The 18,601-nt window shown below is 53.9% G+C and overlaps 1 protein-coding gene across 3 annotated transcripts in view; it reads left to right on the plus strand.

The window, feature by feature from the left end:
* The window catches only part of LOC144933685 (protein dispatched homolog 1-like), a 60,762-nt gene that overhangs the window by 16,039 nt on the left and 26,122 nt on the right, over positions 1 to 18,601 (plus strand). The window contains exons 2-3 of one of the 3 annotated variants that reach the window (XM_078858753.1): positions 2,554 to 2,663; positions 4,557 to 4,600. The exons of 1 other annotated variant lie outside the window; for it this stretch is intronic. The gene's annotated coding sequence lies outside the window, so the exon portion shown is untranslated. The remainder of the gene's footprint in view (positions 1 to 2,553; positions 2,664 to 4,556; positions 4,601 to 18,601) is intronic. One more of the 3 variants, XM_078858752.1, reaches the window with a different exon arrangement.

Raw genomic sequence — 18,601 nt, forward strand, 5'->3', positions numbered from 1 at the left:
GGGGTGGGGGGGGGTCTTTGTGGTTGAATATCTTCTCAAGAAAAAACGTGTACATTCCATCAGTCTATCTTTATTTAATCCGTTCATAACTTAAATTTCGATTTAAAGCTTTCGTGACTGCAGGGATTCAGCCGCAGCATTTCTTGCAAAAAAATAGATTATTTGTAACCAGGAGTATTTCGTTTCAAGGGTTTGCCTTTTGCGAACGATATCGCGTGGCCTTCAACGTCCACCATGTAAATGACCAGACAGGTGCGGGAGTCGAACTGTCGTCGATCCAGTGCGAGCCGGCTCCGTGGCGAGCGCACTGACTGCCAGTCACCGCAGCTGCCCCACGTGCGTGAATAATATTTTAATTTTCCTGTCGTAACGCCCTGCAGCAGCGCCTTGTTATTAGCGGCCGTCCGGGGCCACTTGGCATCGTCATCGTGCAGCGACTTGCTTGGTTCCCCTGTGATTTGTGGGTTTCTTCTCTCTTCTCTCTCCGGTTTAATCTCCCTCGGTCCGAGCGATCACAAAGCAGGAAACAACTGTGGCACGTTCTGATCACTGGGCCTCTTGTGGGTTTGTCAGGGCGGCGATGATGATGATGAGGAGGAGCCGTGTTGGACGCTACCCCTTTTGTCATTAAAATTGATATCGTTAGCGTGTTGTTATTACCGCAGATTTGTGGGAGCCACGAACACCAAAGGATTTTTTAATGGGCAAAAAAATAATTAATTGCTTTTTAATGGCCGTGCACCGGTGGGCTATTCCGGCACGCTGTGCGATATCATCACGAGCTGAACTGGCGGCTCGCGTGGAGACATTACAGCACCGCAGGAACGAGTGGAGCGCACACTCCCCATCGATCGTAGCAAACATTACTCCAAAACTGATTGTTAAATAATTTGAGTGTCTCGCTCGCAAATCGTTTTAACTGTGACTTTGTACCAATGTAATCTCACAACAGACTCGCACACACTCACTGACTGGAAACTATGCTTGGAAACAAACATTCTAGAATCAGAATCTATTGTCAGAATTGACGTGTTCCCATTGAGTTCTCATTGAACTTTTAAAAAACACCGACTGTGATTTGTGTAATCCATTGACTTCTCCACAACGTGGTGCTATTTTATCGATCCCAAAAGGATGATGGACTGTGTTAACCCTCGAACCAGGTTTTGAACTCGCAACCTTCTAATTGCAACCACTCGTTCTTCCGTTGAGCCGCCTGGGCGGTCTGTGCAATGAATCCTCGTCACGATGATTATCTCAAATTATGGAACCCTCTTTCTAGACTAGTAACTGTCAGTATGTATGTACGTATGTTGAACTTATTTCGCACCGTACGTAACCAACCATGCTAATCGGAGGTGCGGGTGAAGGATAACAGTTGTTCAGGATTACTTGTTCGCTATATGAACCTTATGGCGGGACCCCGGGGTCCCGAATAAATGGAAGTAAAAATCGTAAATAATTGATTTATTTTTGGCGACTCTGCTCCACCGCGCACATAAACGCCGGACCCACCAGAAATAAATCCTCTCATTCTTCACCAAGCATCCGTCGTTGCCAAAATTGGCGTAGTCATGAAGAAAACTTTTAAACTTTGATTAGCGCATCGTGTAGAGCTCCTCGAGAGGAATAGATTGCCATGTTGTTCGCCTTCAACAGACATAAAATTACATTGCAACGCAGTTTATGCGAGAGCCGGGGGCTTATGGGACTTCGGCGTCCCGCCATACGGTTCTTATCTTATTGTCGTGCATTCTTGAAACGCAACAAGCTCACCGTGCGATCGTCTCGTGTTGACGACTAACTGAGCGGTCTCATCTCCACGCCGTGTTCAACCGCCACACTGCAGCTCACAGCACTTATCTTTCTGCTCTTGCACTGCTCCACTTTTAAATTCCCTCACGTCGCTTCTTTTCCCAATTTCTTCAATCCTCGCCATTCAAGAAACCTGGTAACTCTTACAACTTTGATGGTGCTTTGGGTGCTGGCCTCTTGATGTTTTGGGCCTTTGGACCCTGTCCTACGTAACTGTGTAAATAAGATGTCGTCGCTCAGGGAAGAGAGGCACAGCTTTCTCAGGAACTATGGCAGCTGCAGCTTTGCGCTTCATTTAGCGAACGCCACCCTCACAGCCGTACGCAGTCCCGCTCATCGCCAGGGCATTTGGCTCGGAGAGGCATGGCTATCGTGAGACGTATACTGGGTGCGGTGTGCCGGGTGCGGATATATTTTTAATGCACAGATCCGGCTGAAATTAGGCCCAGCTTTGTTGCAGTTGAATTCCCGGGAAACGCGATTGCTGCCACAGTTGCCAACGGTCGCCTACCTCCGACATTTTCCCATTTCTGCCCAGATCAGTCGCTGGCTCGTGCACAAAGCCTTGCATAGCCACGGCACTACCCCTCACCCCGCCGTGCCACCGCCCCCACCCTCGGTAAGGGCTTGGGCCCAACTCCACCACAAGTGAAAGAGCGGGGACAGAGCTTTGGAGAGACAGCGGTGTCTGCTCCCCCTTCTAATTACACCGTGTTCACGCCGTGTGTCTGAATGCAGCGGTTACCGAGTACGCACACGCGCAGCCCTTCCTCACTCTGCTGCTGCTGCTGCTCAGTGAGGGCCTCCTCATGCCGTGCGGGTCACATGGCTTATTTGGCCATACGCTGGTCAGTGCGAGAAGGGGAAAGTGGAGAGCATAGGGCATGGGAGTATATAAGTACAGTACAACAATGGATGTGGCTGCACTGCCCTTTGCTACCCTCAATGTAGCCCCGCAACAGCCTATAGCACCTGTTGGGCTTGACAGTCGCCCTTCCAAGCACTGTCCAGGCTCAGTGCTGCTTGGCTTCCAGGTTCTGAGGGGTATGCCATGTGATTTGGCCTTAGGCTTGTTCGCATATATGTGCTGTACAATTTAATTTTGTCTAGGGCCAAAAAACAAAATAAAGTCTCAAATGCTGTTTGGCCGTAGAATATATTTCTGTGGTCTGTGCTGTGCACAAGAGCCATAGGAATGTGGAATTTCCACTTGTAACTCAGGACCGCCAACAGGCGAGCAGTGCCCAGCGCTCGTTCGAGCGTGGGGCCCGAGGTTTTGTGGTGGCAGGCGGTGACGCGAGGGATTAGCACAGAGTACTGACACACACACATGTAAATGTAAATGTCCAATATGTATGTAAATGTAGGCAGAGTGTAGAGAATTAGTAGCGGAATGGGTGGTGTGTCATGGAGAAGAAAGAGATCTTTATTCTGGATTTAAACAGCGAGAGAGCTTGGAGAACGGACGATGAGGCAAGATTGTTTCGACAACTTCCCATTACGAGGTTATTCATAATTTTTATTCGTTACGCGCGTAACGAATAAAACATAGGGGACAACATCGTACCCTCCGGCGGCCCTAGTTGGGCTCGGGACAGCAGGGCCTCTCCGAGTGCCAGAGGGGCCCGCGTACCGGGCACCGGCACAGCGGGCAGACACAGCGGGCGGACACAGCGGATAGACACAGCGGGCAGACACAGCGGGCAGACACAGCGGGCAGACACAGCGCCCTCGTGGGCACAGCGCACTCCGCTGCGCCGCTCCGGAATCACGCTCGCGTGCAAGGGCGCGCCGTCCAGCATCGCGCTCCGCCTCTCCGCTTCGCCACGATGGGTTGCGTGTGAAAATCCGGCAGCTGTCGGCAATCGGCTCAACTAAGTGTCCAGACTGAATATTAAAGAGTCGAATGGCCGTGCGTGAATTAATCGACGAATTAATTGAGGGCATCGCATTTTTCGCAACCGTTTTTTCATGGAACCACTTGCGCGCCGATTGTGTTTTAATCTTTAACGAGCCGTTCCGCTGCATGGAGGCTTGAACGAGTGGTCTTGTCGCCGTGTCCTGTCGAGACTTGCTCGATTCGCGCTTCTGTGCGTTTGGTCACAAAAGGGTGAATTCCTGCGCGGTGTTTAATTGGCTCCCGTTTGGTGCCCGTGAAGTGGCAGCCCACTCCACGGGCAGAGCGCGTGTGCTGCGCCAGGAGGGCACGGCGGCGGGCCGACGTGGCGGAGATGTTTTGTGTCGCGACCTCGCAAACACTGCCCCCTTATGTGGCGCTCCCTAATGAGCCAAGCGGTTGCAGCCACCCGGCGCTTTACGCCGCACGATAAATAATGGGCACGAGGATTGTTATTTTGCGGCTCCCTAATTAAGCGCCGTCTGCTGAGTAAAGTGAATTGTTTTTCCTAGAAATGCCGTTTCTACTCATTGGAGTTATTTTGCCGACGTTGTAATTCCGTCCATTTGTTACGATCGCAGAGTTGCGCGCGCTGCGTGCAGGCGGTGACATAAGCTGAGCTTTATTTTCTCATACATTTAAATATGATTTCTGTTTGTATGAGGTTATTACTGAGCTTGAAATTAAAAGCCAATAAACCAAATGTATTCATTGTTCGTAAGATACAAGATTATATGACGGTCAGGTCAAAAGTCACAGTGATTTGCTGCTCAAATGAACACCGATGCCGCTGTTCATGGGGCCGACGGTTCGCTTCCAACCTCTGCCTGGTTTATTTTCGCAGGTCACCACAACAAAGCAACTGTACGCTGTAAAGCAGATGAGAAGGTTCGTATGACATCAATGGGGAAAGCATGCGAATGTCACCGCTCGGATCCTCAAATTGTAAAATTACCCTCAGCTACAATAACCTCTCACTGGTGCCCCAGAATTAATTTTACTGGTTCAAGGGGACCCTTGCAAAGATTATTTGGGTCTTAGTGGCTTCTCACCGCGTTAAATAAAGGAGGTTTATGGTTTTCTCAGGCCAACAAGCACAGCTTGCTCATAAAAGCACTGATCAGTTTGCATTCTTCTTTGAGTGTCCCTTTTCCCCTTGTATTCCCCACCCTTTCCTACTTCCTGATTTACTTGCCTGCCTAATTGCTTGATTATTACCCGCACGTTAGGCAGGTGTATCGGAGGCGTTGGTGGTTATCGTGAAGATGCGCTGAGTGGTGTGTGAGCTCAAGGTCGTTGAATGCAGTGGGATTGGAATGCTCTACTCGCCTTGTTGACGTGAAGTAGCATTCACCCGCACTGCTCCCTTGACACGTGAGCAGATTCTGAAACACCACTTTATAGTTGCCACTTGTATTTTATTTTACAGCGGCACTAAACCACAAAGTCGACCTTCGATTCTGACCGTTCATTCTATTTGTAGATCGTCTACGAAAATATAGCCCTGAATTTAAACATCGTACAAAGGGTTTTCTGAATTAACAACTGTGTTTGTTTGCTACACAGTCAACCCTGCCCACTGTGTCAGCTGTTTTTGTGGGCCACTTTGCCCAAATTAAATGTCTTTTAAAATTACAAGGACTCTCAAAACGCTTTAAAACCTGAATTAATATGCAATAAAAAATATTAACTTGCTTTTTAGTGATTCACGTAAACGGGGACGGTGGATACTACATGGCTTTTTGTGAAAAATAAATCGTCGGGCTGGCAGTGGTCCACGGAGCACAGCTTGGGAACCGCTGGGTTATTGGAAACGTTGCAGTGCAACGTGACTTCTAATTTCAATCTTAATTTTTGGAGCACACAAAGTCGACCTTCGATTCGGAGTGACGGGAGAGTGGTTTCAGACTCGCGATCGCCGTGCACGAGGATGGGAGAATGGGGACGTAATCCCCCACGGGGACACAACCGGGGAGTGTCCATCGCTTTGATGGTCACGGCAGCCAGCTCATTATTCTCACTTCCTGAAATATTAACGTTGCGTTTGTGTAAATTCCTGAGCCAACTTCAGATTCGGGCGGAGGCTGTGGCCAAAAACGTCTGCGCCGGCCGCGAGGCCTCCGCCAAGTTTCCGCAGCATCGCCGGTATCTTCCCCCTTCCAGCTCGCTCGTTGCCCGGCCGGCCCAGGGCTCCCTCCGCACACTCACACCCCCCTCACCGCCTCTCTCGCGCCCCCCCACCCCCACTCACTTGCGGTCTCCCAGCGCCAGCCGCACCGCGAGTGCCATGGGATTACAGAGACTGCCACTGCTGTAAAGTTCAATCAGACGCGACGGGCTGTTCCAGCACGATGATTGTGCGAAAAACGTCGCAATTATGCCATTACCACAATTTGCCGAGGTGATACATGTGTGCGGAAGGTGGGGTGCGGGTTGAGATAACAGGGGCCCTCATTGTCAAGTGGAAGTGGGGATTTGTCTCAGCCTGTGCCCACTTGTGCCCTGCCTCTGTGGCTTTGGTTTCACCGCTCGCCCCCCTCGGTTGCATTTTCGCGCCGCGCCGTCAAGGGAGCGTAGAAGCGTCTTCTGCCTGCGAACGGCCGTGGGGGCTCCAAGCTCATTGCCCTCGCTGCCCGCGTAGCCCCACACCCGACCTCGCTGCCCGCGTAGCCCCACACCCGACCTCGCTGCCCGCGTAGCCCCACACCCGACCTCGCTGCCCGCGTAGCCCCACACCCGACCTCGCTGCCCGCGTAGCCCCACACCCGACCTCGCTGCCCGCGTAGCCCCACACCCGACCTCGCTGCCCGCGTAGCCCCACACCCGACCTCGCTGCCCGCGTAGCCCCACACCCGACCTCGCTGCCCGCGTAGCCCCACACCCGACCTCGCTGCCCGCGTAGCCCCACACCCGACCTCGCTGCCCGCGTAGCCCCACACCCGACCTCGCTGCCCGCGTAGCCCCACACCCGACCTCGCTGCCCGCGTAGCCCCACACCCGACCTCGCTGCCCGCGTAGCCCCACACCCGACCTCGCTGCCCGCGTAGCCCCACACCCGACCTCGCTGCCCGCGTAGCCCCACACCCGACCTCGCTGCCCGCGTAGCCCCACACCCGACCTCGCTGCCTGCGTAGCCCCACACCCGACCTCGCTGCCCGCGTAGCCCCACACCCGACCTCGCTGCCCGCGTAGCCCCACACCCGACCTCGCTGCCCGCGTAGCCCCACACCCGACCTCGCTGCCCGCGTAGCCCCACACCCGACCCGCCGGTCGTTCTCATGCCAGGGCACCGTCACAGTGCTCTGTAGAGAAGAGTGAATTGGCTCGGCGTCGTATAGGAGGCGATGCACGTGAGATTTTGACACACCAAAAGCTCACAAATTCCACAATATCATTTTTACTATTCCTTGCGATATTGATTTTCACGATATGACCTTTATCGTGATATCAGCTTCCTGTAACTTAGTAATTGTGCTACACATTTTTATTGTGCATATGGTTGTTGTGCTTTGCTGTACTTAATAGTTCTTCAACCCCACAAGCCAGACCCCCCTTAATTGTTATCCTAATCATCGCAAATGTAACATCTCTATCGTCTTATCACTGATGCAGACACACGCCGAGTGAGTCCTGTGCGGTGCGAGGAAGCCCGCTGATGGTGCTGTAGGCGTGCACTGCCACCCAGGTGGTAAAGCGGTAGAGCGAGCGGCTGGCAATAAGAAGGTTGTTAGTTCACATCCTGGTCGAGGGTTGATTCGGCACATTACCCCTCTGGCGTCAATAAAATGAGAACCACTTTGTGGGGCGTTCAACGGTGGTTCTCCGATGGATAGACCCACAATGGCCAGAGGAACGTGGAATTTTTCTCACGAGCTGAGGGCGGTAAACAGGAGATGAGCACCGCCTCAGCACTCATTTGAGTCGGAGCTCACTGTGACTCTGTGTTGTGCTCTCTGCTTCTCTCCTGCTGCTGCTGCTGCCTTGGGCTCTAGGGCTCCTGGGTCCCGTGAGATGGACCAGGGTCCTGCGATGTTTACAGGAGCCCTGTGGATTCACAAAGGCGCTGGGAATGTTGGGGGGATCCTGTGGGAGGAATAAAAGATTCTGTAGATTGTGACGAGGTTGCTGTGGCGTTGACAGGAAGCCGCGTTGGATGAGCAAGCGTTCTTTAGGACTTGCACGCTTTCTGTCGGACTGACAGGGGTTCTATAAGATGAATGGAGTCCTGTGGAATGTGCAACCATCACGTGGGGTAGAGCGAGAGATGGAGAGAGATCCCAGGAGGTTGCAGGGATGCTTTGTCGTCTAGAGGGGTCACGTGGCATTGGCAGGGATCCTGTGGGGATCACAGAGTTCTTGTAAGTTATCTGGCGCACTGATGGATACATGGGCTCCTATAAGGGCGCACAGGGGTCCTGTGGGATACGTGGGGGTCCCTTAGATGCTGCCCAGACCACTTCACGCCGTGGTTGTTTGCTCTCTGCTGCTGCCTCGTTCTTGCCGCTCGTCGCCGACCGTCTCTCGTGCCCGACCTCGTCTGCCTTTTGGGAAAAGCCCCCCACACCTCTCTAGAATAACACGAAAACAAAGCAGCAGCAGCATTCTCAACCTAGAGAGAATGTGCGCGTGTCTGCTATGTCTTAATTCTATATACTTGCATGCGTAGCGTATAGTTCACACACGGTCACATGGTCATTGCCTGTGTACGCCTGACGCCAGTTGCGCAATTCCACTTGACTCTGGTTGGGAGTGTCCATGCATTGGCTACTATACTGTTGGCTCACTACAAATCGCTCCCCAACAACAATAAAGTGTCAATCAACCAATACATTATCTGTATTTAAACTAAATAATTGAGGTAGGAGGGGTGATGTAATGGTTAGCACACTTCCCTACATACCTGGTCATATGAGTTTGATATCTGATCATGGCTCATGTCAGACATGAGTGTTGTTTGAACACTTCTGTGCCTCACTCAACAGCTCATGGGAGACAAAGGTGGCCGGGCATGGTGCTCGCCCTATCACTTGTGTATTCAGTCGGCTTGAATAGGGCCTCACCAACAGTGCTTGCCCCAACAGTCTGTAAGACTACATTGGTGATCTTCGTTTTTGCGTGTGTCTGTGTTTATCTGTCTTGCATGTTGTTGTTGTTGTGGTGTCGTACTAGGAGCCATGCCGAACAGAGAGGGTCCTTGCCTATACACATGGACAGTTCACCAGCATCGGTTCAACCAACCCTGACTCTGTTGATGAGACACTGAATGTTGAAAGCAGTCCAGAGTCTGTTTATATTGAACCTTGTTGCCGAAATCATGCACTCCGCAGTAGGCCGTGTGTTGCCGACGGGATGTGTGAAAAATACTTTTATAATTGATGTGGAGAGACGGATATGGGGAGCAGATGGGAGGAGGCAGAGGAGGCGTATTGTGTGCTTGTCTATTCCGTTGAAGCCCAGTGCTGCTGGGCTGCTGGTAGCACAGAGCCAAGTGGCAGTGGAAGGACCGTGCCCATTGGATTGGAGGGAAGGTCACATCAAAGCCGTCTTGTTCCCACCTCCCCACCCACCCTGCCGGACCCTCCCACAAGCCAACACACCCACCGTCCGCCCTCCCTTCCTCCCCAGCTCCTCTTTCCGCCGCTAAGCCCCTGTGATGTGGGCTGGCTGGGAAGGGCAAATATTTAGCCAAATCTGGGCGAAAAAGACCTCGTGTTGGTCTTAACGACCATTTGCATCTGCATGCCGTGGCGGCCGTATCCCAGCATGCAGCTGTGCCCTTGCTTCCTCTCGGGGCAGCAGCAGCTCTGGATCACCGCTGTAGGTGCGTGCGGTAGGTGGCACGCTGTGCTACAGCATAGGCGCACGCTCAATACTCGCCCTGTAAGTAGCATATCTGTCCCTCCACGCAAAAAATATATAAACTATAATTTTACGCATCCCATCAGCCACACGCCTTCTGAGACCGGTTTTGACAATCAGTGTCTCATTCGCTGTGACAGGCTTGCGAGTTGCCACAGGCCTGACACAACGATACGTTACAATATCATTGTTTACAGTATAACGATGATCACAATAAACCTTGTATCCCGTGGTATCATAATATCAGTGCGTAACGCTGCCCATAGAGGCTGTAAGGAGTTTTTAGCCTCTGTGCGTGAATGAAAGAGTGATTAAAATCCCTTAAATTAGTGGAGTGTCTGTTTCGCAAGGGATTGCTGTCGGGTGCAGGGCAGCGTAATTAGTTTGTGGATGACCCCATGCAACAATCGGGAGGTCGAGAGCTCCGCTCCCGGCTATGTCCACCCTCGGGGGTCAAACACAATCAACGCCGCTCGGTGGGAAGTCTGCGTTCTTCATCAAGCATGGAAGAGAATTATTGAAATGTGGAATTTGCACTCAATTCTCAGAGAGGCGAGTTGAGATTAGTAGCCGCCCTGTTGCTCGTTTGGGAAAGCTGTCTTTAAAATCACTGACAGCCCATTGTCACTCCACTGCTGGATTAAGGCCTCCCCACGTGGTGTTTTAGCGTGGGTGCGACACCAGTTTTTGCTCTGCTTCGAAATGTCCTTCAGTGCAGATATGTCAATCCGATTCTCATCATCCTGATGACGATACCAACCCCTGCCGATACCAATCCTGCAGCACGTCATCGGCTAAACGAGAAATGTCAACTCTTTATTAGGCAGCATCTATGTGCAATGTGTGTGTGTGTACTGTATTTCACAGGAGTCTACAAAATACATGTGGAATTTGTGTTTTATTACCTCCAGTTTCTCAGCAGGCTCTTCAGTGGAGCGCCTGCTGAGAAACTGCACCCCGCATTCACAAAGGAGGCCAGCATCGCTGCACCACAAGAGCCTCATCGACATAAGCATTTTTCACTAAATGTATAGATTGATCCCTGCCATAGGAATGTGGAATTTGGTTCAGGACCACCAAGATTAAGGATGACCATCCCACTGCGCATTTGTGCAGGGAGACATTTACTTTTGTGACAGTCACACCAGCATGCCATCACCCGGGGTTACAAAAGTAGTTCTTGTTAGCGTTCTTCATTGTGGTAGTTCCCAGCCTCTCTGGACCCACGCACCACTCTCAACCCTCAAACATCTTTTTCTTACGACCACGCACCAGAAATATTTGTTTTTGAAATTCACACTACAAATTGTGGAGTGTGCACAACAGTTCCAGGGAGTGCTTCCCACGCATGGCCTTGCGGAGCACAGGGTGGGAGCCACTCTCTACGACCTTACTGCCTCGCAGTGGGCATCTAATTAACAACGCAAGCCACAGGAGTGCGATTGTGGCCTTGCAAAAGAACACAAACTCTCCTGAAGCCCCCTCGTCGTGGCCAGCGGAGCTCGCCATTGGCACTCGGCTCCTGAGAACATTGCTGCCATCATACGTACGAGTAGAATGGTGGGAGAGCGTTACCCAGGAATCTGTGCTCCATGGCTGGCATCGCGGCCTTTGGGCCACCTGGGCCAACAGACGACCCCCTGTACGCACACTCGCCTCCTCATGTCAGAGCCCGTATGATCCTCACACCAGCTGGCGAATGGGGAACATCGACTGGTTTGCCTCGGGGCATCAGAGTGGATTTTAAAAGGAATGTTCATCTCATTATTCCGCCGTCAACGGAAATTATAATCTGGCGTGGCATAATTGGTTCATGTGCGTTCTGTGTTCCTGTGATGCGCTTCAGATACCCCCGCGTGCATCTACGCGGGATTGTGTCTGTGACGAGGTGTTTGTGTCTGTGATGAGGTGATTGTGTAACACACGAGGTGTTTGTGTCTGTGACGTGGTGTTTGTGTCTGTGACGAGGTGTTTGTGTCTGTGACGTGGTGTTTGTGTCTGTGACGAGGTGATTGTGTCTGTAACGAGGTGTTTGTGTCTGTGACGAGGTGTTTGTGTCTGTGACGAGGTGATTGTGTCTGACGATGTGATTGTGTCTGTGACGAGGTGATTGTGTAACACACGAGGTGTTTGTGTCTGTGACGAGGTGTTTGTGTCTGTGACGAGGTGTTTGTGTCTGTGACGAGGTGATTGTGTCTGTGACGAGGTGTTTGTGTCTGTAACGAGGTGTTTGTGTCTGTGACGATGTGATTGTGTCTGTGACGAGGTGATTGTGTAACACACGAGGTGTTTGTGTCTGTGACGAGGTGTTTGTGTCTGTGACGAGGTGATTGTGTCTGTGACGAGGTGTTTGTGTCTGTGACGAGGTGTTTGTGTCTGTGACGAGGTGATTGTGCAACACAAAGAGCTGCCACAGTGGATGGCACGTTAGGATCGCTGTCATGTTTTGCTCATCGCTTCTGCCTCCTCTGCCAGGATTGTGTCAAGGAAATATATCGATCAAAGTGGAATACCCTAAACAAGATTACATTTCTATATAATTTAACTATTATGTTCTTTGTAATAGCAGGTGGATGTATGGGCGTGTAAGCCTATTATGAAGCCGTATAGAGATGTATAGTTGGAAGTGTTGGTTGCATAATGACTCTTTAAACAATTTCAGAGACAGCTGACTGACTTGTGTGTGTGTATGTATGTGTAGTGGTGATACGCGCTGGGGTAGGGATCGTGTGCCAGCGCGTAGTGATTGGCTGTGTGTGTTGGTGACGCGCGCTGACGGTGAAGGATCAGGGGTCAGCGCGGGGTCGGGGGTTATGAGGCAGTGATTGGTTGGGTATCAGTGACGCGCGCTGACAGCGATGGGATCCTGGGGCAAGCGCGCGGGGATTGGTCAACTAAGGGGGATGCTCACGTCGAGGTCCGCATATGCTCCGTCTCCCGTGAGCGGGGGCTATATAAGGTGGTGCGCACAGGCGCACGGGGAGCGAGTGACCAGCGAAGACTGAAGACGGAGGAGGAAGAGATAGGGCCCTGCGGTACCTAGTCCCGCTGTCCTGTAGGGGCCGGGGCTCTGTGTGACCCAGAGGTGGAACCCTGGGACCCGGGGCCGAGCGTCCGTGAGAGGGCCGGCCCTTGGGACTCAGAGGTTGTGGCCCACGCCCAAGCTGGGGTGGGCCTGTAGGCTCCACGGACGTTACGGGGCGGAGTGCAGTGTGAGCATGCAGTGTGAGCCATAGTAACTACACGTGTCAAGTGAAGTGTGTGTAGTCAGAGGCATAGTAACTACACGTGTCAAGTGAAGTGTGTGTAGTCAGAGGCATAGTAACTAGACGTGAAGTGAAGTGTGTGTAGTCAGAGGAATAGTGACCACACGTTGTATCGTGACAAGTCAAGGTTTAATAAACAGTGTGCTACCCGTCAAGTGGTTTCCTGCCGTCATTCCAATACTCCAACTGGCGTCAGAAGTGAAACAGTCTTCCAGGCAAGGATACAAGGAAGACCCGTCGGACTCACGGGATTGACCGCGAGGATAACCTTGACGACTCGGGCCAGCTGGCATCGGGGGGAGAGGACGAAGAAATGCCGACGCCGCAGGATCCGCCGAGGGCGCCGGACGAGCGACTGGGGACCGATGCCGTACTCCGCGAGGCGCACTCCCGTCTGGCAGAGCTGCTGCTCGCCGCCGCGTCCATCCTGGCGGAAATCAGCACATCGGGAGGAGCGGGGACGTCGGCGGACATTCAACAGGGTCGCCCCGCAGATTCCCGCCAAAATGACTGGGCGATTCCCGCCATTTCAACTGCGCGGACATCTTTTGGCGGGAACGGCGAGCACCACGTGGCGGCGGTTCTCCAAGCGCGCCCGCTTACGTCATCAACGCGCGCTGCGGACCGCCATCAGCCACCCGCCATTGGGGCCGCCATCTCGCACACCGACGGTGCGGCGGAGAGGAACCACGAGGCAGAGGACGACTTCATCTTTCAACAGCGCCTTCCCACATTGTCAGCCTTCAAGGCGGAAGGCGGGGACTGGGGCGCATTCCAGCGCAGGTTTCTGGCGCATCAGGAAATGTCCGCCTGGTCCGACGCTGCGGCGCTGCGGGCACTGCCTGCCATGTTGGACGACAACGCGCTCGCGGCCTTCACGTCCGCACAGAGGTCGGACCGCTCCACGCTTAAGGCTGCGCTGGGTCTCATGGCCAAGGTCTACGGACCTCCCTCGGCGTGTCGCCATCACTTTTACGCCCGGCGGAAGGCGGACACGGAGACCGCGCTCGCCTACCGCACGGCGTTGTTGGCTCTCGCGGACGCCGCGTTCCCTCGTATGGACGAGGAGGGCCAGGACGCGATGGTCTTGGAGCAACTGCTCAAGTTGGCGCAGGACCTGGGGGCCCCCATCAACACGGCCGACGAGGTCGATATTTCTTCTTTGCGGGTCGCAACAAGTATACAGGCGCACGAGGTCCTCCAGCGTAAACAGGGGGTTGTCTGCAATGCTGCCGTGGCCTCAGCTCCGGGCCCGGTGGTCACCGAGCCCCAAGTCGTCAGCCCACGAGAGGAGGCGTTCACCGCGGGACGACCGGGGGACTGGAGGTCGGGGGGTCGTTCGCCTCTGCGATCGGCCCGCAAGCTGGAGCAACCGAGATCTCCGACGACCCTCATCACGTGTTACGACTGCGGCCTCCGGGGCCACGTGGCGTCCGGTTGCCGCGCTCCACGTCAGCGCGCCATGGGACCTCGGCTGGACGACGACCAAGGCCCCAAGTCATCCCTACTAACCCCGGCAAGTCGCGGCGCTTCACATGCTCGGCCTACATGCACGACACACATGGGCCGTCGCGTTGCGGCGGAGGAGAGCCGGTTAGGGATCGGGGATTTGGTTCGGCGAGGGGGGTTCGTGCGGGACCGAGGGGACATTAAATGGTCAGAGTTGGGGCACAGGATAGTGGCTGCGTCGGCGGGATCATCGGTCGTTACGGGATTCATTGACGGGGTCGAGGTCAGGGTGTTAGTGGACACGGGGGCGTCGGCGACTATTATATCGGACCTCATTTACAACATTCTCCCCGTCCAATGTCGACCTCTGCTCCCGGTGGACATGCCATTTTACGCGGCTAATGGGGGCTCGTTGGGCATTGTCGGTCAGATTAGGGCATCCATTTGCATTGGAGATATCAAATTGTCGGGACCCGTTTTCGTTTCTTCTTCCTTGGCGGTTCCTTGTCTGTTGGGCACAGATTTTTTGGCTAAAATGCCCATTAAAATTTTCATCGATCAGCGTTGCATTGAACTACCATCGGGTCGCCGTATTTCATTTTTGACGAACCCTACCGAAATTCGGACGGCGTGCGCTACGATACAAGCGCTGGCGACACAGACCGTGCACGTGCCCCCGGGTTCACAGATGTTAATTCCCCTCCGGTTGAGGAAACCATGGGTGGGGGAGACCTCGGAACAGAGCATGCTTTTGGGTCCTTCAAATAGGGCTGTCGGAGGTCTCGATTTGTCGGTGGCTCACACTTTGGTTCGGGCTGACAAGGACCCGTTCGTGATGGTTTTAAACGCTGGGTCGCGGCCGGCCGTTATTCAGCAGGGCACTGTGCTAGCTCACGCGGCACGGGTCCCTGCAGAAGAGCGGCTGGTTGCGCATGTTGATCCAAGCCCGACGCGGAACAATCCAGTGAGGGAGGACCTTGAATGGGTCGATTCGCTGTGCGCGGACTCGAACGATTTGTCAACGGTACAGTTGGGTGCGCTGCGTGCGTTGCTGATAGAATTTTCTGATGTGTTAAGTAAGCATAAATATGACATTGGGTGCACGGACCTGTTGCGCCACCATATTGAAACAGGCGATGCGGCACCGGTCAGGCTAAATCCCTTCCGGCTGAGTCCTGCTGAGAAGGAACACGTTCAGTCGGCCGTCAACGATATGCTGGCGGCCGACATTATTTCGCCTTCTTCCAGTCCTTGGGGAGCACCTATTGTGCTGGTTAAAAAGCAAGACGGGTCCTTGCGATTTTGCGTAGATTTCCGTCGCCTGAATAAAATCTCCGTGGCTGACGCGTATCCGCTCCCCAGAATGGACGAGTCCCTCGATGCATTGTCTGGTGCGCGATATTTTTCTACTCTTGATTTATTATCGGGATTCTGGCAGCTGCCACTCGACGACGAGTCTAAACCTAAGACAGCATTTCGGACTCCAGGGGGCCTATTCCAGTTTAACCGGTTACCCATGGGACTTCACTCCGCTCCCGCGACGTTTCAGCGTCTTATGGAATTGGTTTTGTCGGGCTTGCAATGGGATACTTGCTTGATTTACCTTGACGATGTCATTGTTTTCAGTAAAACGTTTGAGGAACACCTCCAGCGATTGAGAGGGGTGTTCTTGCGAATGCGATCGGCTAAATTAAAGTTTAAACCGGCCAAATGCCACCTTCTTCGTAAGTCCGTGAGATACTTGGGCCACATTGTCGATTCTTCTGGGATCTCTACCGATCCCGCGAAGACGGACTGTGTCAGTTCATGGCCAACGCCCACGTCGGTTTCGGACGTGCGCAGTTTCATCGGTTTTGCTTCTTACTACCGCCGATTCGTTGAGCATTTCGCCACCATTGCAAAACTCTTGCACGCTCTAACGGCAAAAGGAGTCAAGTTCCGATGGGGACCAGAAGAGGAGGCCGCGTTCTGCTCCCTCCGGGACGCCTTGGTGGGTGCCCCGCCCTTGCGTTATCCTGACTTTACAAGTCCCTTCTTGCTAGACACGGATGCTAGCAACACGGGCATTGGGGGGGTGCTCTCACAGGTCGTTGCGGGAGTCGAAAGGGTGGTCGCCTATGGTAGCAGGGTCTTGTCGCCGGCGGAGCAGCGCTACTGCGTCACCCATCGCGAGTTGCTTGCTATTGTTTTTTTTGTACAGCAATTTAGACCGTATCTCTATGGCCGTCACTTTACGGTCCGGACGGACCACGCGGCGCTTCAGTATTCATTGAGGGTCGCCTAACCCTCGGGCCAATTGTCACGGTGGTTGGAAGTCCTCCAGGACTATCAGTTCACGACCACATACCGTAAGGGGTTGCGCCACACTAACGCCGATGCCCTGTCGCGATTGTCGCCTTGTCACAAATGTGCGTGCTTAATGGGATCAGCGCGCTGTAAACCGCCAGCTGCGGTATGGGGGCGTTGGCTGCGACCGCGGATGCACCAATCGGGGATGTTCCAGCTACCCCTGAGGGAGAGGACTCGCTGCTCTCACTGTCGCTGATTGAGTGGGGCCGTCTCCAAATGGCTGACAGCTCCCTGCTAGCGTTGCGCCGCAGGGTGGGGGGTCCCGAGGAGGGCCGGGAGCGAACTGGCTCCTGGGTACTTAAGCAGGGCCTGTTAATGAGATGGGACAATTTGCACCGGCGGCACGCACTCGTGGTGCCTTCCGCTGTGCGGGGGAAAGTTGTCCTGGCCGCACATGAACGCCTCTTGCATTTGGGAGTAAACAAAACGCTTGCTCTGCTTCAGCGTGACTATTATTGGCCGGGGATGGGGAGTGATGTGGTGAATATTCTAAAGGGGTGTGTTGATTGCGCCAGACGGGAACCGCCGCCCATGGCATCAAATCCACCGCTGCAATCTATTCAGGTCTCGCGCACTAACGAGCTCATTGCGCTCGATATTTTGGGGCCTTTTCCAGTCACGCCTAGGGGTAATAAGTACCTGTTGGTTGGTGTCGAATACTTTACCCGGTGGCCTATGGCGTGGTCACTCGCCAACCAGTCGGCGGCGGCTGTGACGGACGCCTTTGTCCAGGGCTACGTCCTGGACAAGGGGGCTCCCGAACGCTTGCTGACCGACCAAGGGAAAAATTTTTCAAGTAAATTGCTGCAAGAGGTGTGCGACCTATTGGGTACTAAGAAGGTGCGTACCTCCCCGTACCACCCACAGACAGACGGGATGGTGGAGCGACTCCACAGGACTTTGACTTCTATGCTGTGCCAGCAGGTGTGTGAGGCACATGTTGATTGGGACCTGCAGGTCCCGGGGGTCCTCGCCGCGTATAGAATGGCCCCCCATGCAGCAACGGGATTTTCCCCATTCTGGTCGGGAAGCCGACCCGCCCATGGAAACGCAGCTGGGACTGTCCGCACCACGAACAAATTCGAAATTGGCAGAACATATTAAATTTAACATTCATAAGCTGACCGAGGCACGGGAGGCCGCACGGCTTAATTCGCGGGCTCGCCAAATTGCCAACGAGCGGTTGCGTGCACGGAAGGTGTCCGTGCACGACTGGAAACCAGGCGATAGGGCCTGGCTGCACTGCCCTCAGGCACCTTTGGCTACGTCGCCTAAATTGTTGAAGCCATGGCGGGGACCCGTGGAGGTCGTGCGGGTTGCACGCCCCCAGTGTGTTCAAATAAAATGGGGAAAGCGCCGTTGGTACGTCCACCCCTCCCGACTGAAACCGTTCTCGCCTCCATATGGCCTCCCTTTGTGTCGTGAGGGCCGAGCATGTGACGTGACCGACGACCCAAGGGGGGAAATGTCTCCGCCTGATCCTCACATGTCTCCGCCTGATCCGCTCCCAGGTGTCTCGGAACTGACAGCTGCCGACCACCGGCGGCCGGATCCTCGTGGCGCGGCCAATCCTTCCAGGCCCGATCCGCGCCGTCCAGGGCTGCCGGAGCCACCGGACGGTCGTCAGCGTCCCGTCTCATACGATGGACCGGCCAGGCGGACTCGCGCTAAGTCGCGCTACTTTTCATGACCAGCCGAATGAGGAGCCGATGCGGCCGGAGCGCCTCGTCACTGCGTTCCTCATCCGCTCGACCGCTCTATCACCCCGGTGGAGGAGCGAGCGGAGACACTGGACACGTTCATTTTCTGGGATTTGCTTTTAGTGTGTTGTTCGTCGGGCTGTACATAGCTTATTGTCTAGGTGTTGTGTGTTGTTGTTGACTTTTATTGTGTTGGTTGTTGTTGTTGCGTTACGGGGCACACTGGGGGGTGGGGTTTTTGTTGTGTTGACGTTGTGTTGTGTTGT

The sequence above is a fragment of the Lampetra fluviatilis genome, chromosome 7 (assembly GCF_964198595.1).
Source record: "Lampetra fluviatilis chromosome 7, kcLamFluv1.1, whole genome shotgun sequence".
Classification (NCBI taxonomy): Eukaryota; Metazoa; Chordata; class Hyperoartia; order Petromyzontiformes; family Petromyzontidae; genus Lampetra; species Lampetra fluviatilis.